The sequence below is a fragment of the Rutidosis leptorrhynchoides genome, chromosome 8, assembly GCF_046630445.1.
Source record: "Rutidosis leptorrhynchoides isolate AG116_Rl617_1_P2 chromosome 8, CSIRO_AGI_Rlap_v1, whole genome shotgun sequence".
NCBI classification, from domain to species: Eukaryota; Viridiplantae; Streptophyta; class Magnoliopsida; order Asterales; family Asteraceae; genus Rutidosis; species Rutidosis leptorrhynchoides.
The window spans coordinates 347,197,826-347,214,385 of NC_092340.1; positions in this window are offsets into that span (position 1 = coordinate 347,197,826).

Below are 16,560 nucleotides of genomic sequence, written 5' to 3' on the forward strand. Positions count from 1 at the left end.
TCAGCAAATATCTTGCTCCGAAGTCATGTTAAAATCTTGCGGAAAAAAAAAAAAAAATTCTTCATCAACCATCGAACTTAGAAATTCCAAAATATCATCATCAATGTCTTTGATATTTCTGAGGATATTTTCATAAATATTCTCGTCCGAAATTATATACCTCTTCATGCTTCCTGTGTTATATCATAAAAGAAACTATTTTAGTTTCTAAAAATTGAAACCTTCGAGTTTGAAGTATGAACGTTTTAAAGTAGTGTTGGGAACTGAAGTATGAGTTAGTATAATATAATGACACTTGATCAACGTGATTATATTACAGTAAGTCATGCCGAGTTTTTAATGGGGCGTGATGATTCATAGATCATAACGTCATCACGTGCCATGTTACACGACTCTTACATTCTACCTAATCTCTAAATATATCAGGAACATAATTTCTTGATAGTTATATCTTTTCTCTTGAATTCTGGTAATTCAACCAACCAACATCGTGCTATTACAATCTCTCTCTTTGAACATCAGTCATGTTCATTCGAAACTCTATACTTACGAATTCTGGACCGTTACTCGCTTTACTAGAGGTCGAGAAGATATTAAAAAGGCAAAGAGCTCCAAAATTTAAGAGAAAATATAAAGCCCAATAACAACACGGGGGTTATAAATTGTGGATATTAATATGAATAGTAATATAAAGACACGGTATAATTAAAATAGTATCACTCAAGGTAATAGTGAAAGTAAACAGATTTTTCTGATGGAAGATTGAAAGGAAGAATGACAGAAATGATAATTAGGAAAATATTAAGGATTAGAATTGGATTAAGCATTTCACAATCTTTTGGAAGTATGAACTAAGAAAGAAAGAATAGGAATGGTGAGAATAATGGAACGAAAGAGTTTAATTTATAATGGAAATATCAGATAGAGTAATCGAGGCAGATCACCGTATTTAATTATAGAGATCTTAATTTCCTTACTCGCCGAAGAATCAAATCTTTTAGATTTCGAAGATTTTCTTTAAATCCCTTGAATTCCGAAAATCAACTGCGACCACGTCAAAAGTTAAGTCGAACCTCTACTTAATTCAATTCACTCTTTTGTGATAACTTCACTCATATGCTTCGAATAATCGAATTGTTTTATCTGTATTACTCAATGATGATAAAACTCTATTTATCAACTCATATCCTTCATGAAAACATTTTTATTGTTAGCCATGATCACCTCACTCAAATTTCGGGACGAACTTTCTTTAACGGGTAGGTACTGTGATGACCCGGGAATTTTCGACCAAAATTTAAACTTAATCTTTATATGATTTCGATAAGATAAGCAAAGTCTGTAATGTTGAAGTCTCAAAAACTGTGAACTGTGCTCATGTATACATTTGACATTTGACTACTCCCGACGATTCACGAACAACTAATTTATAAATAGATATATATAATTTTATTTGAAATATTATTTGATATAATATATGATTTAATTATTGAAAATAAATATATAAAATAATATTAGAATAGTTAATATTATTAATTTAATATATAATATATACATATACATATAATTAAATATATATATACAAATATATATGTATATTATAAAAAGAAATATTATATATTGTAATTGTTATAATCAATGTTGAAAAATAAAAATATATATAATAACTAATATTTAATGAGTATATATATATAAATAAAGTATATAGAATATATATTTTGTGATTTCGAAGTTATTTAATAAATGACGGTAACGCTCAATTGTCATTTGATAGATATTAAACGAGTTAAAAAGAAACTTATATGATTTTAAAATAAACGGTAATCTGAAAATAAGTGATATAAATTATAGGCTTATTAGAAATGTATTTAGGAGCTATTTGATCAATTTTAGAATTTTTTATATTTTAACTGGGATCATGTGCGGATAATTGATTTAATTTATACTTAATAATTTTATGTCGACATATAAAAATAGGCGGCTAAACTATTTGTGATTACTATGCTTGATTGGATTATGCTTGATTGAATCAGTACACGTTTTATTCTATTATCATATTATAATATTATATATTATGTAAAAATTATTTCTATATATATGTGGCTGTTAATAGTTTTGTGACGATCGCTCCAAATCCATATGGACGAACACATCATTCGTTGATTTCATTGCGAGGTATTTGACCTCTATATGATACGTTTTGTAAACATTGCATTCTTTTGAAAAGGAACACCATAAATGTATATTTAAATCAAAGGTTTTTGACAACTGATGATTTCTACATATAGACAATCACCGTATATAATAGTTTACAATAGTGCTTTCGTTGACAATACAGTCAAATAAGGTACATGGTGATGAATTGGTGAATGCAACGTTTTCTTGAAAAATATGTCAGGTAAGACTCCATGCACATAGCTTGTATATCATATAAGCAAACAGCGGAAGACTTCTAGGGAACCTGAGAATAAACATGCTAACAAGTGTCAACACAAAGGTTGGTGAGTTCATAGTTTATATGTTTCGCATAATCTGTATATAAAGATGGATCACAAGATTTTAGTTGTTTCTTCCATAAATGGTTATCAAAATATTCTACAAGAATGAGCACCCTGGTAACTAAGCTTTAACGTCTATATAATAAGTACCCCTCGTTTAACATGCAACCAATATGTACAATACACTCAAATAGCATACGTCTGTTTTATAGTTCAGGATAGGATTTCTATACCTGGAACAGACGGGGATGTCAAACCCTATGGATCCATATACTACTACTCGCGCCTACCAGTTCTTATAACTGGAAGTTAACGGTTACCAAAGCTAAGGGATTTTCGGTTCAAACTCGGTGTAGAATTTAGTATGTACTTGTATCCATTATGTTTAAAATAAAGTGCATGTATTCTCAGCCCAAAAATATATATTGCAAAAGCAATTAAAAAGGGATCGTATGAAACTCACCCATATAAATATTGTAAATCAGTTAATAAAGCATTTGCATGTATTCTCAGCCCAAAAATATTGAGAGAAAAAGGGTTCTTATGAAACTCACATTTCAATATTGTAGTTCAATATTGTAGGCAAAATATGTAGATGCAATGACAACAACGAATGCATAGTTGGTCTGAGATTCACGAACAATACACCCGAACATTATCCATAACCTCCTTAGCTATAACCCACTTGAAACTCATTTTCAAAATCACCCGAACATAACCCCGTCGTTGTATTTTATGTATATTATTATTTTTGTATCATAAAAATAATAATACTAATAGTAATAAAATTGATAATAATAATATTAAGTATAATAATAAAATATTGATACTATGAAGTAACAAGTGTGTTTTATAAAAAAAAATGATTGAGTGTAATCCATCTATCTATCCATATGCGTATATATATAGAGATATAGATGTAGATATTTTAAATTTAATAATATAATAAAACATTAATATAATATAATAAAATAATAAAATAATAAAATAATAATCATTTTTGTTGTTTTCCTTGTCGACATATTTAAATATAATATATATAATAATATAATAATATTGAAATAAAATATAATAATATAATAATATATTTAGAATCAAATTTGAATCGTAAATGTTTAAAAAAAGTCGTATTTATTAAATACTTCAGGGTTATATTATGTAACTTATAATTAATAATTTCTATCATGTCGCTTTCATGTGAATAGTAAATTAATTAATTTCGTTTCATTTACTATTCAATGAATAGTAAATGAATTAATTTAAATTCAACTATTTAAGCTACACGTTGTTGTACGTTATGCTTTACAAATTGTACATTTTTAATTTAACTTCGTTTCTTAAAAAAAATTACAAAAATTATATCATAAAAATAAAACGACTTAATACGTAAAATTTTTAAATAGAAAAAGCATCGTTTAATAGTAAATTTTTATCATTTCATATATAAATATTATAAAATTTAGTTTTCTAGAACTAATTATATTCAATATTCATAATCACGTTTTAAATATACGTCGCAAGTTATTCATACAATTACTATTCCAACTTATCATATATATTCAAATAGATATATAAACCAATAAGTTCAATGTACGGTATCATACAATTAATACCTTATTACGCTTTCAGGTTATAGTATATATAGGTATCTATTTACATATAATTGTTCGCGAATCATCGAGAACAGTCGAAGGGTAATTGTATAGTTCAAAATTTTGAGATTCAAATTCATAGACTTTGCTTATCGTGTCGGAAACGTTAAAGATTAAGTTTAAATTTGGTCAGAAATTTCCGGGTCATCACAGTATCCCCCCGTTAAAGAAATTTCGTCCCGAAATTTGAGTGAGGTCGTAATGGCTAACAATAACAATGTTTTCATAACGTATATGAGTCGATAAATAGAGTTTTATCACCGTTGAATAATATGGATATAACAATCCGATTACTTGAAAGCGTAAGAGAGAAGTTATCGCATAATAGTGAATTTGAAGGAATAGAGATTCGTCTTAACTTTTGATGTAGTAACGATTGATTTCCGGAATTTAAGGAATAGAAAATCTTCATAATCTAAATAAGATTTGATTCTTCGGGAATTAGGGAAATTAAGTTTTCCTTTGATTGAATACGTAATCTACCTCGATTGCTATATCTGATATTTCGCTATAAATTGACCACTTCCGTTTCATTTATTTTCACCACTCCTATAATCTTCTTCCTTATTTCATACTTTCAACAGATTGTGAAATGCTTAATCCAGTTCTGATTCTTGATATACTCCTAACTTTCATATCTGTCATTCTTCTTTTTCATCTACCACCAGAGGAAGTTACTTTCTTCTACCATTACCTTGGGGTTATAGTGTTTTTCATTCTCCCGTGTCTTTATATTGCTATACGTATTGATATACACGGTTTGTAATTTCGGGGTTGTTCCAGGGTTTTATATCCTCCGTTATATTTCGGAGCTCCATGCTTTCGTTCTCTCTTCCCGACTTTAAGTCAAGCGAATAATGGTCCAGAATTCGTAGGTATGGATTTCGGAATGAACATAATTAATGTTCAAGGAAAGAAATTGTAATGGCACGATCTTGATTTGTCAAATTACCAGAATATCTGGAAAAGGCCGAATCATCAAGAAATATGTTTTCTTGATAATTTTAGAGGTTAAATAGAATGAAAGAGTTATGTAACATGGTTCATGATGAGGGTGGGATCCGTGAACCTTCATCATGTTCCATTAGAAACTCAGCATGACTTACTGTAATATAATCACGTTGGCCTGACGTCATTATATTATACTAATTCATGCTTCAGTTCTCAACACTACTTCATAACATTCATATTTTAAACTTGAATTTTTCAGAATTTAGAAACTAACACAGTTTCTTTTATGATGTAACACAGATAGCGTGAAGGAATGAATAATTTCAGATAGTCACGAAATTATCCTCAGAAATATTGAGGATATTTATAATGAAAGATACGATGATATCTTAGAATATTCAAGATAAGATGATGATGAAGAATATTATCCGTAAGGGTTTTAGAGTAAGGAGTAAGGTATTCGTTAATGGCTTCGGCAGATACTGAATCATTTGAATTCTTTGAAGGCAGGTTCAATCTTTGTGATTTATCCTCCTTCATACTTTGCTCAATCCGTTTTCCAGTTCCAACCTCCTCTTTTCTCAGCTTTACCATCATACCATTCTTTATCATCAAACTTTTGACTGTTAAAGTCGTTTACAGTTTTTGCTGCTTCATCAGCATTTCTAGAACTAGTTCGCAGTTCAGGGTGTTTTTCAGAAACTTCACATTCAAAGTATGTAACTGTTGGCGTAGAGGTGCTGCAAGATTTCAAAATACTGATTGCTAATTTCCTTTAATTCGTATGGCAATTATTGTTAAGAGATGTGGATGAGTACATGATAGGGTTATAATGAGTATACGGATTTTTCAGAAGGTCAAGAACAAATGAAGTTGTTGGTAAATGTGGTGGAACATAAAAGGTTCCCCGGTAACAATATCATATATGTCAAGGTTACAAATCTGAAAGGTCGAAATTTACTGGTTGCAAGGGTGATAACACTAGATACCTTGAAAAGGAATTGCAAGATTATTTTCGGTAAAAACAACGCTAAAGGATCTTGCACGGTTTTGAAGTCAAAGTATAGCTTTGAAAGATGTAGAGATCTAAGAATGATGTCACCGGTTCAGAGTTATGAATTGGATTCTGATCCGTCAATATCAGAATGTGTAATTGAATTTGTATGAGATGATTGGGTATCATTGTGAGCATGATTAATAGATTTGTGAATCAAAGTTGAAGAATGTACAATCTAACATATTAATTGCGAACTTATATATTTCCCGAGTATTACCTACCCGTTAAAGATTTCACAATTAACATTTTGTACAAAAGAATTTTTATTACAGTCTTTATGAAAATATATGTATGTATATTTTCTTCAGATGTAATACAGATTTAATGAGTTAATATCATATTAAGCTCATTTGATTTTTGGCTTGAATTAGAAATGAATAATCTCTAAAACATTAGAGATTGCATAATCTTCGCGGAGTATTTCACTAATGAAATCAATACTTCATTATTTATTCTTATTAATATTCCTCAATAAAGGATGTTGGTATTCGTGGAATTCTTGCTAACTTTGCAAGGTGCAATTGATGTTTTCTAGAAAGTTTCGAGTGCATCGAAGATGAAAGTGTAAAATCAACCATGTTATTGAATAATACACTTGGTTTATTATGAAACAAAATTCATTGAATTGAAACAGAGATTGTAGTTAACGAAGGTTGTACATCATATCATATTAGTAATATGAATTAACAGAGTAGTTAAGTTTCATACATAATAGCTTAGCACAGAAAGATTTATTAGGGTTTAAAATTTATATATATATAAGATATACATATAATTTCTTCGGAGGGAATGAGTTATTATTTTATAACTCGTTGATTCAATATACGCGTTATTGATTCGTAATGATGTCCACGGTAATTCTTGACCTAGAGGAGCTTGTGATGTTAGAGGTGCTGACGATTCTAACGATATTGACAGCACTGACTGTGCTGGTGAGGCTAAGGGTATTGTTGTTATTGTGATATAACAAGTCTAACTTGTAAATCATTCACTATTCCGATCAAGGTTTCTAATCTATCTGATTTATGGTTAAGGCTTGAATAGATAATCTCTAAACTTTAGAAATTACATAATCGCCGTAGAATGTTTCTCCGATGAAGTTATGAATCAATACTTCATCGTTTATTGTTGTTGATACTCCTTGGTATCTATGGTGCGTATGATGTTGATATCCGAGGTACAGATCGTGATGTTGAGGCGTGTGATGTGGATGTTGTTGGTGGTGGTAATGGTACTGTTGGTGTTGTTGTCAGTGGTACTAGTGCTGTTGGTGCTGAGGATGGTGATGTTACTGGTGTTGGTGATACTGCTGGTGTTTGTAAATTGTGTACCGTGCTCTCTAAAGTTAACACTCGAGCTCGAAGTTCTTTAACTTCTTCTACTAACCCTGGTTGGTTATCGGTGTGAGGTCGGATATCTTTTCTGGTTCCGTTAATGGTAGCTTCAAGATAAAAAAATTCTCGCAAAAAGAGTATAAACGGTGTTGCGAACAGGTTCGCCAGTAAGTGGATCGAGTACTCCGACGTTAGGCGGTAGGTTCGGCTCGTGGTATGGAGTACCTTCTTCATTTCTCCATAGGGTAAGTATTTCGCTAACCCATCTCCACTTTCTAAAGAAATCACGGTAGTTGATCGGTCGATGCGGTCCCGTCACGCTGTCTTCGGAGTTGGAGGGACTTGGTCTATTCGAGGAGGCCATCTTACGTGTTCACAGAAAGTTATGAAATGATTCTTGGTATAAATTGAGGGTTGAATACTGGATGATACCTTCGTCTTCTCGCATACGTATATATAGTAAAAGGATTCCGTAATTTACGGAGGAAATTTCGAAAAGCGCCAAATAAGATTCACTGTAGTAGATATGATAGGATATGATTTGTATATACACCGTGTATGCAATAAATGCAAAAACACGTGTCAAGACGTAAGATTGATAAACAGGTAATTTCCGACAAGAAATGATAAGCAAAACTTTTTACATGCAGACACGGTCAAAGTCCAGACTTACGAATGCATCCTAACATCTATCAGTTAGACACATTAATGCAAGACCTGATTCGCTAAGACCAACGCTCTGATACCAACTGTGACGATCGCTCCAAATCCATATGGACGAACACATCATTCGTTGATTTCATTGCGAGGTATTTGACCTCTATATGATACGTTTTGTAAACATTGCATTCTTTTGAAAAGGAACACCATAAATGTATATTTAAATCAAAGGTTTTTGACAACTGATGATTTCTACATATAGACAATCACCGTATATAATAGTTTACAATAGTGCTTTCGTTGACAATACAGTCAAATAAGGTACATGGTGATGAATTGGTGAATGCAACGTTTTCTTGAAAAATATGTCAGGTAAGACTCCATGCACATAGCTTGTATATCATATAAGCAAACAGCGGAAGACTTCTAGGGAACCTGAGAATAAACATGCTAACAAGTGTCAACACAAAGGTTGGTGAGTTCATAGTTTATATGTTTCGCATAATCTGTATATAAAGATGGATCACAAGATTTTAGTTGTTTCTTCCATAAATGGTTATCAAAATATTCTACAAGAATGAGCACCCTGGTAACTAAGCTTTAACGTCTATATAATAAGTACCCCTCGTTTAACATGCAACCAATATGTACAATACACTCAAATAGCATACGTCTGTTTTATAGTTCAGGATAGGATTTCTATACCTGGAACAGACGGGGATGTCAAACCCTATGGATCCATATACTACTACTCGCGCCTACCAGTTCTTATAACTGGAAGTTAACGGTTACCAAAGCTAAGGGATTTTCGGTTCAAACTCGGTGTAGAATTTAGTATGTACTTGTATCCATTATGTTTAAAATAAAGTGCATGTATTCTCAGCCCAAAAATATATATTGCAAAAGCAATTAAAAAGGGATCGTATGAAACTCACCCATATAAATATTGTAAATCAGTTAATAAAGCATTTGCATGTATTCTCAGCCCAAAAATATTGAGAGAAAAAGGGTTCTTATGAAACCCACATTTCAATATTGTAGTTCAATATTGTAGGCAAAATATGTAGATGCAATGACAACAACGAATGCATAGTTGGTCTGAGATTCACGAACAATACACCCGAACATTATCCATAACCTCCTTAGCTATAACCCACTTGAAACTCATTTTCAAAATCACCCGAACATAACCCCGTCGTTGTATTTTATGTATATTATTATTTTTGTATCATAAAAATAATAATACTAATAGTAATAAAATTGATAATAATAATATTAAGTATAATAATAAAATATTGATACTATGAAGTAACAAGTGTGTTTTATAAAAAAAAATGATTGAGTGTAATCCATCTATCTATCCATATGCGTATATATATAGAGATATAGATGTAGATATTTTAAATTTAATAATATAATAAAACATTAATATAATATAATAAAATAATAAAATAATAATCATTTTTGTTGTTTTCCTTGTCGACATATTTAAATATAATATATATAATAATATAATAATATTGAAATAAAATATAATAATATAATAATATATTTAGAATCAAATTTGAATTGTAAATGTTTAAAAAAAGTCGTATTTATTAAATACTTCAGGGTTATATTATGTAACTTATAATTAATAATTTCTATCATGTCGCTTTCATGTGAATAGTAAATTAATTAATTTCGTTTCATTTACTATTCAATGAATAGTAAATGAATTAATTTAAATTCAACTATTTAAGCTACACGTTGTTGTACGTTATGCTTTACAAATTGTACATTTTTAATTTAACTTCGTTTCTTAAAAAAAATTACAAAAATTATATCATAAAAATAAAACGACTTAATACGTAAAATTTTTAAATAGAAAAAGCATCGTTTAATAGTAAATTTTTATCATTTCATATATAAATATTATAAAATTTAGTTTTCTAGAACTAATTATATTCAATATTCATAACCACGTTTTAAATATACGTCGCAAGTTATTCATACAATTACTATTCCAACTTATCATATATATTCAAATAGATATATAAACCAATAAGTTCAATGTACGGTATCATACAATTAATACCTTATTACGCTTTCAGGTTATAGTATATATAGGTATCTATTTACATATAATTGTTCACGAATCATCGAGAACAGTCGAAGGGTAATTGTATAGTTCAAAATTTTGAGATTCAAATTCATAGACTTTGCTTATCGTGTCGGAAACGTTAAAGATTAAGTTTAAATTTGGTCAGAAATTTTCGGGTCATCACAAGTTTTAACTTTTATAATTGATTCACATGTTGGCCAGCTATTTAACTATTATTAAAGTATTATAAATTCATTGTGTTACCACTTGTTAACTAATCTATATTCGTTGGATAACACCTGTGATTGTTCCATTCCATATAACAATGATATATATACTTAATCAAGTCCTACAAACTACCAACACCCTAATCATCAAATCGCCACCCACCACTCTTGTGTTATTCTCCTTCTTCTCTTGAGACAACCGGACTACCAACCTCCTTCTTTGTTTTGTCAACCAAAACCACAACCTTAAATCACCACCTATGACCATTCGTTACTTTTACTATTTGTATTCCAATTTTTGTAGAGCAAAACCAACACAAACCCACAACAATCCTATTTAATCAACCATCGGCTACCACCTCTTTAAGCATCACCTTCAACTCTGAAACCACCACCTATATAACCACAACAACATCCACCTGATTACTACAGTCTGCCACTCATTTTCAAACTAAAAGAACACCACCTAAACCCTCACACTTTGAAAACCACTATCATCACGACACCATCGTCAACATCAACACACGTCCACACAAATATGTTTCTGTGGCACCATCGTTTCTAATTTCTATTCGGTTCACGAGTCATCACCATAACCGTCTCATTCAAACGCCACCAACGAACCACCATGAACCACCCATCTTCACCTCTCTCTCATTCTCATCTCCCTATATATCTCTCCTTTATATTTCTACTTTGGACGTGATCATCAACCAAACCACCTTCGAATAATTATCACCGTAGCTCCATCATCACCACACCTTCTTTACTACCACTGTTTGATAAGGATTTAATTTAATAACTCAAGATACATTAATTGTAACAATGAGTCCACCGATGCATACGTCAGCACGTACTCGTTCATATCAAGAGAATAGTCTATCGAATGTTCAAATAGAAAAATTAGAATCTTCATTACTCCGGCTTATTAATGACCATCAAATTTCTGGTACCCAACTTTGAGAACAAACAGAAATCGAAGAAAGAGGCAATAAAGAGTACTTATAGTGTATCGATTTTTTTTATTGTGAATGTATTGGGGATTTCTATCCTAAGCAATATTAATCATTGAGAAAAAAAATGTGGTGCATGTGAGACAAGCATTAGCCTCATTGGCCGACCAGTAGACTAGATAGCGACTGCCTTTTTATTTTTTTTATCTTTCTCCTACAAATTGCTTCTAACGACGGGTTCCGAGCCACCATCCCTTTCTTATTTAATTAGGCCGTAAACTTTATAATTTTTTTGGGCCGAACATTTGATTTTGGACTCCAAATAAAAGGGTTAGCTGTTGGGCCAAAGGAGTTGGGCCAAGCTTTAGATGTGGTCGAGCTGTTTTATTTATAAGAAAGATTGATGTTAGAAAAAGGGAAATTTTGATCAAGGTGATGTATTATAATGATGATGATGATAGTACGGGTAAATGATGATGATATGACAAAACTGTGACGATGAAGATTAGAATCATGTTATGATTATGTTATAATTATGATTACAATCGTGTTATGATTAAGATTATGATAGATAATGAGGTAACGATGGTTATGATCATGATTAAAGATTATGATTACGATTAGATAATGACAAGTCGATGGGATTAGACGATTCAGTGAAGGAATTGGTTTGATGATAAATGGTGATTAGAAAAATGGATTAGCTTGGATGGTTAAGGGAGTTGTCGGGTTAGCGGGACGTCGCGGGTTCAAACCCGGACTTGTGCATTTTTTTTAGGGAATACTTCTTGAGGTAGTTTACTTATTACTTATTATCATTATTATCATTATTATTATTGTTGTTGTTGTTATTATTATCATTATTTACATTAATTACTATCAAGTATTATTAAAAAGTATTATTAGTATTAAGAGTTAGGATCAAAATTATATAATATAAGTTTTTATTATTTATTATCATTATTATTAAAATTAATATTTGTATTATCATTATGATTATTTTTATCATTATTATCAGTATTAACATTATTAATAATATTTTTCATCATTTTTAATATTATTATTATCATTAATATTACTTGAACCACTATTATTATTACAACTATATTATTATTATTATTATCAATATTACTATTAATATTATTATTATTACAATAAAAGTTAGTTATATAAAAATATACTTAAGAAAAATATATTTTATAAATTATTTATTTAAAGTATATAAAATAAATATATTTAAGTTAATAATGAAAAGCATGATTTACTGAAAATAACAGTTATATTAATAATAAATAAATTTATTTGACTTCAATAATATGTTTTAATATATATATAAATGATATAGGTTCGTGAATCCGAGGCCAACCCTATACTTGTTCAATGTCGTCATATGTATTTTTACTACAAAATACAGTACAGTGAGTTTCATTTGATTCCCTTTTACTCTTTACATTTTTGGGGCTGAGAATACATGCAAATGTTTTATTAACTGATTTACAATAATTATATGCGTGAGTTTCATTTACCTTTTTACCCTTTATATATTTGGGCTGAGAATACATGCGCAATTTTTATAACTGTTTTACGAAATAGACACAAGTACTTAAAACTACATTCTATGGCTGGATTATTAAACCGAATATGCCCCTTTTTATTAAGTCTGGTAATCTAAGAATTAGGGAACAGACACCCTAATTGACGCGAACTCTAAAGATAGATCTATCGGGCCCAACAAGCCCCATCCAAAGTACCGGATGCTTTAGTACTTCGAAATTTATATCATGTTCGAAGGAGGATCCCGGAATGATGGGGATATTCTTATATGTATATTGTGAATGTCGGTTACCAGGTGTTCAATCCATATGAATGATTTTTGTCTCTATGCATGGGACGTATGTTTATGAGAAATTAAAATATGAAATCTTATGGTCTATTAAAATTATGAAATGATTATTTATGATAAACTAATGAACTCACCAACCTTTTGGTTGACACTTGAAAGCATGTTTATTCTCAGGTATGAAAGAAATCTTCCGCTGTGCATTTGCTCATTTTAAGGACATTACTTGGAGTCGATCATCGCTCTGGAATCAAATGTTGATGACTTCGTCCAGTTGGATTAGGACGGGGCTTTACAAAATATCTCTTAATATGATATATATATATACATTAAATGTCGTTACAACGATAATCGTTACATATATGTCTCGTTTCAAAATCATTAAGTTAGTAGTCTTGTTTTTACATATGTAGTTCATTGTTAATATACTTAATGATGTGTTTACTTATCATAATATCATGTTAACTATATATATATCTATATATATGTCATCATATAGTTTTTACAAGTTTTAACGTTCGTGAATCACCGGTCAACTTGGGTGGTCAATTGTCTATATGAAACCTATTTCAATTAATCAAGTCTTAACAAGTTTGATTGCTTAACATGTTGGAAACACTTAATCATGTAAATAACAATTTCATTTAATATATATATAAACATGGAAAAGTTCGGGTCACTACATTATTTAATACCGAAGTAATCATGATGTTGGGCTAAATACTAAAATTGAGTAATTGGGCTTTGTACCATAATTGGGGTTTGGACAAAAGAACGACACTTGTGGAAATTAGACTATGGGCTATTAATGGGCTTTATAATTTTTTTAACTAAATGATAGTTTGTTAATTTTAATATAAAGATTTACAATTGAACATACCTATAAATAACCATATACACTCGATCGGACACGATGGGCGGGGTATTTATATGTACGAATAATCGTTCATTTAACCGAACACGGGAATGGATTAATAGTCTATGGAATTATTAAAACAGGGGTGAAATTATGTACAAGGACACTTGGCATAATTGATAACAAAGTATTAAAACCTTGGGTTACACGCAGTCAATAACCTGGTGTAATTATTAAACAAAGTATTAAAATCTTGTTACAGTTTAAGTCCCCAATTAGTTGGAATATTTAACTTCGGGTATAAGGATAATTTGACGAGGACACTCGCACTTTATATTTATGACTGATGGACTGTTATGGACAAAAACCAGACGGACATATTAAATAATCCAGGACAAAGGACAATTAACCCATGGGCATAAAACTAAAATCAACACGTCAAATATCATGATTACGGAAGTTTAAATAAGCATAATTATTTTATTTTATATTTCCTCGCACCTTTAATTATTCGTCATTTATATTTTTTGTTATTTATTTTATTTTGTTAATTAAATTTACTTTACGCTTCGCTTAAAATATAAAATCAACAAACCGGTCATTAAACGGTAAACCCCCCTTTTATATATTATTATATATATATTTATTTATTTTTGTACAAATATAGTTGTTTAAAAATATAGTGTAACCGTCTTCCTGTGGAACGAACCGGACTTACTAAAAACTATACTACTCTACGATTAGGTACACTGCCTATAGTGTTGTAGCAAGGTTTAGGTATATCCATTTTGTAAATAAATAATTAAAACTTGTGTAATTTGTAACGTATTTCGTATTAAAAAATAATAGCATTTCGCACCCTACCTCGCACACATCAAGTTTTTGGCGCCGCTGCCGGGGACTCGGCGAAACGCTATATTTTTAATTTATTTTTATATAAATATATTTATATATCATTTTAGAAAAATAATATAAAATTTAAAAAAAAAAAGTCTTGCAAACTCCGCGACTTGCGGAGATTTTCTGCTACGTGGCACCGCGACTCGCGGAGCCACCCTGACAGGCGCACCCAGGAACCCTACTTCGCATTTATTACGGAATATTATTAATTATTATTATTTTAAAACCCTAATTAGGTTTTTAGTTTTTAATTAGTTAATTTAAGTTATTATTTTGTTTAATTAGTTTAATTAGTTTATAAAATTAATACTTTTATAAAATAAAAATATAAAAATAATATTTTTATAAAAATTGTACTTTTTACAACTTTAAGTTTATTTTTATATTTTGTATTTTTTTTAGTGTAATATTTGTATCTTTATTGTTCGTAGCTAGTTTTAAGTTCTAGTATTTTGCCGTAGCTTATTTTTATTTTTAGATTTTTAGGCTTTGCCGTAAAATTCCTTAAGTGCTATTTCTTTATACTAAGATTTATGTGCTTTAGAATTTTGCGACTATTTTAAAATTTTAGTGCCTTTTAAGTCACGATTACTTTCTTATTTTTATTTCTCGATATTTTTCGACGCGCTTCTTTTTCTTTCTTATTTCTCGGCACTATAGTTTTTAGGACATAGAATTTTTCTATTTCTTCTCTAAAATATCTTTAAATTTCAACGAAAAATTATTTTAAAGTGGTAAAATTGATAGACATCCAAATTTTCTGCTTCGTAGTAATAGTTGGATTTGTTAATGGCTGAGTTGTGAGCTTCCGATTTAAAGGGTTCTGGCTCCCTGCTGCATCTATTGGATATTCGAAACGTGGGCAAAAGCAGAAAAGTCTATTAATTGGACAACTTATATAAGTTTTTCTATTTTTATAACTAATAGGATAATTAAAATTTGGTAATAAGCGCATTATGAAAAGTCTCGAAGATATTTTGGAAACTCTTTATGAAATACGAAATCAATACTCTCAACCGAGTGTTGATGACAATTCGATCAGTCAATCTTGGATCACGAACGATGAAACAATAACTGGTTGTGAAATCTGTGGAGATTATCACTCAACATGGGAATGTTACTATTACGTTCCTATAGAAAATTACGCACCCACGGAACCTGAATGGAATGATTATGAAGAATACAATTCAAATTGGGATTATTTCCAAGAATATTTCCAAACTCAACAACCAGTATACGAGGAAAATTACGTGTCTGAAAATTTATTAGACAATATGAAAATCAAACTAGAAGAACTCAATGCTCAAAATGAACAAATGAGAGAGTTTGTAAACCGGCAAGCTGAAACTCTATCAGACTACACACCTGTTGATCTGAGGAGTATTGTGCAAGAAAATCTCATATCATCGAATTTTGATGAATTCGAGAGCTTCGAAATCACCAACTATCCCGATGATACTTTTTATTCAGTTTTACCAATTTCACAACATATCGACACATTAGCCTCTATGGACGAAGAAGAAGTAAGGGTGACAAATTGGTACTCATG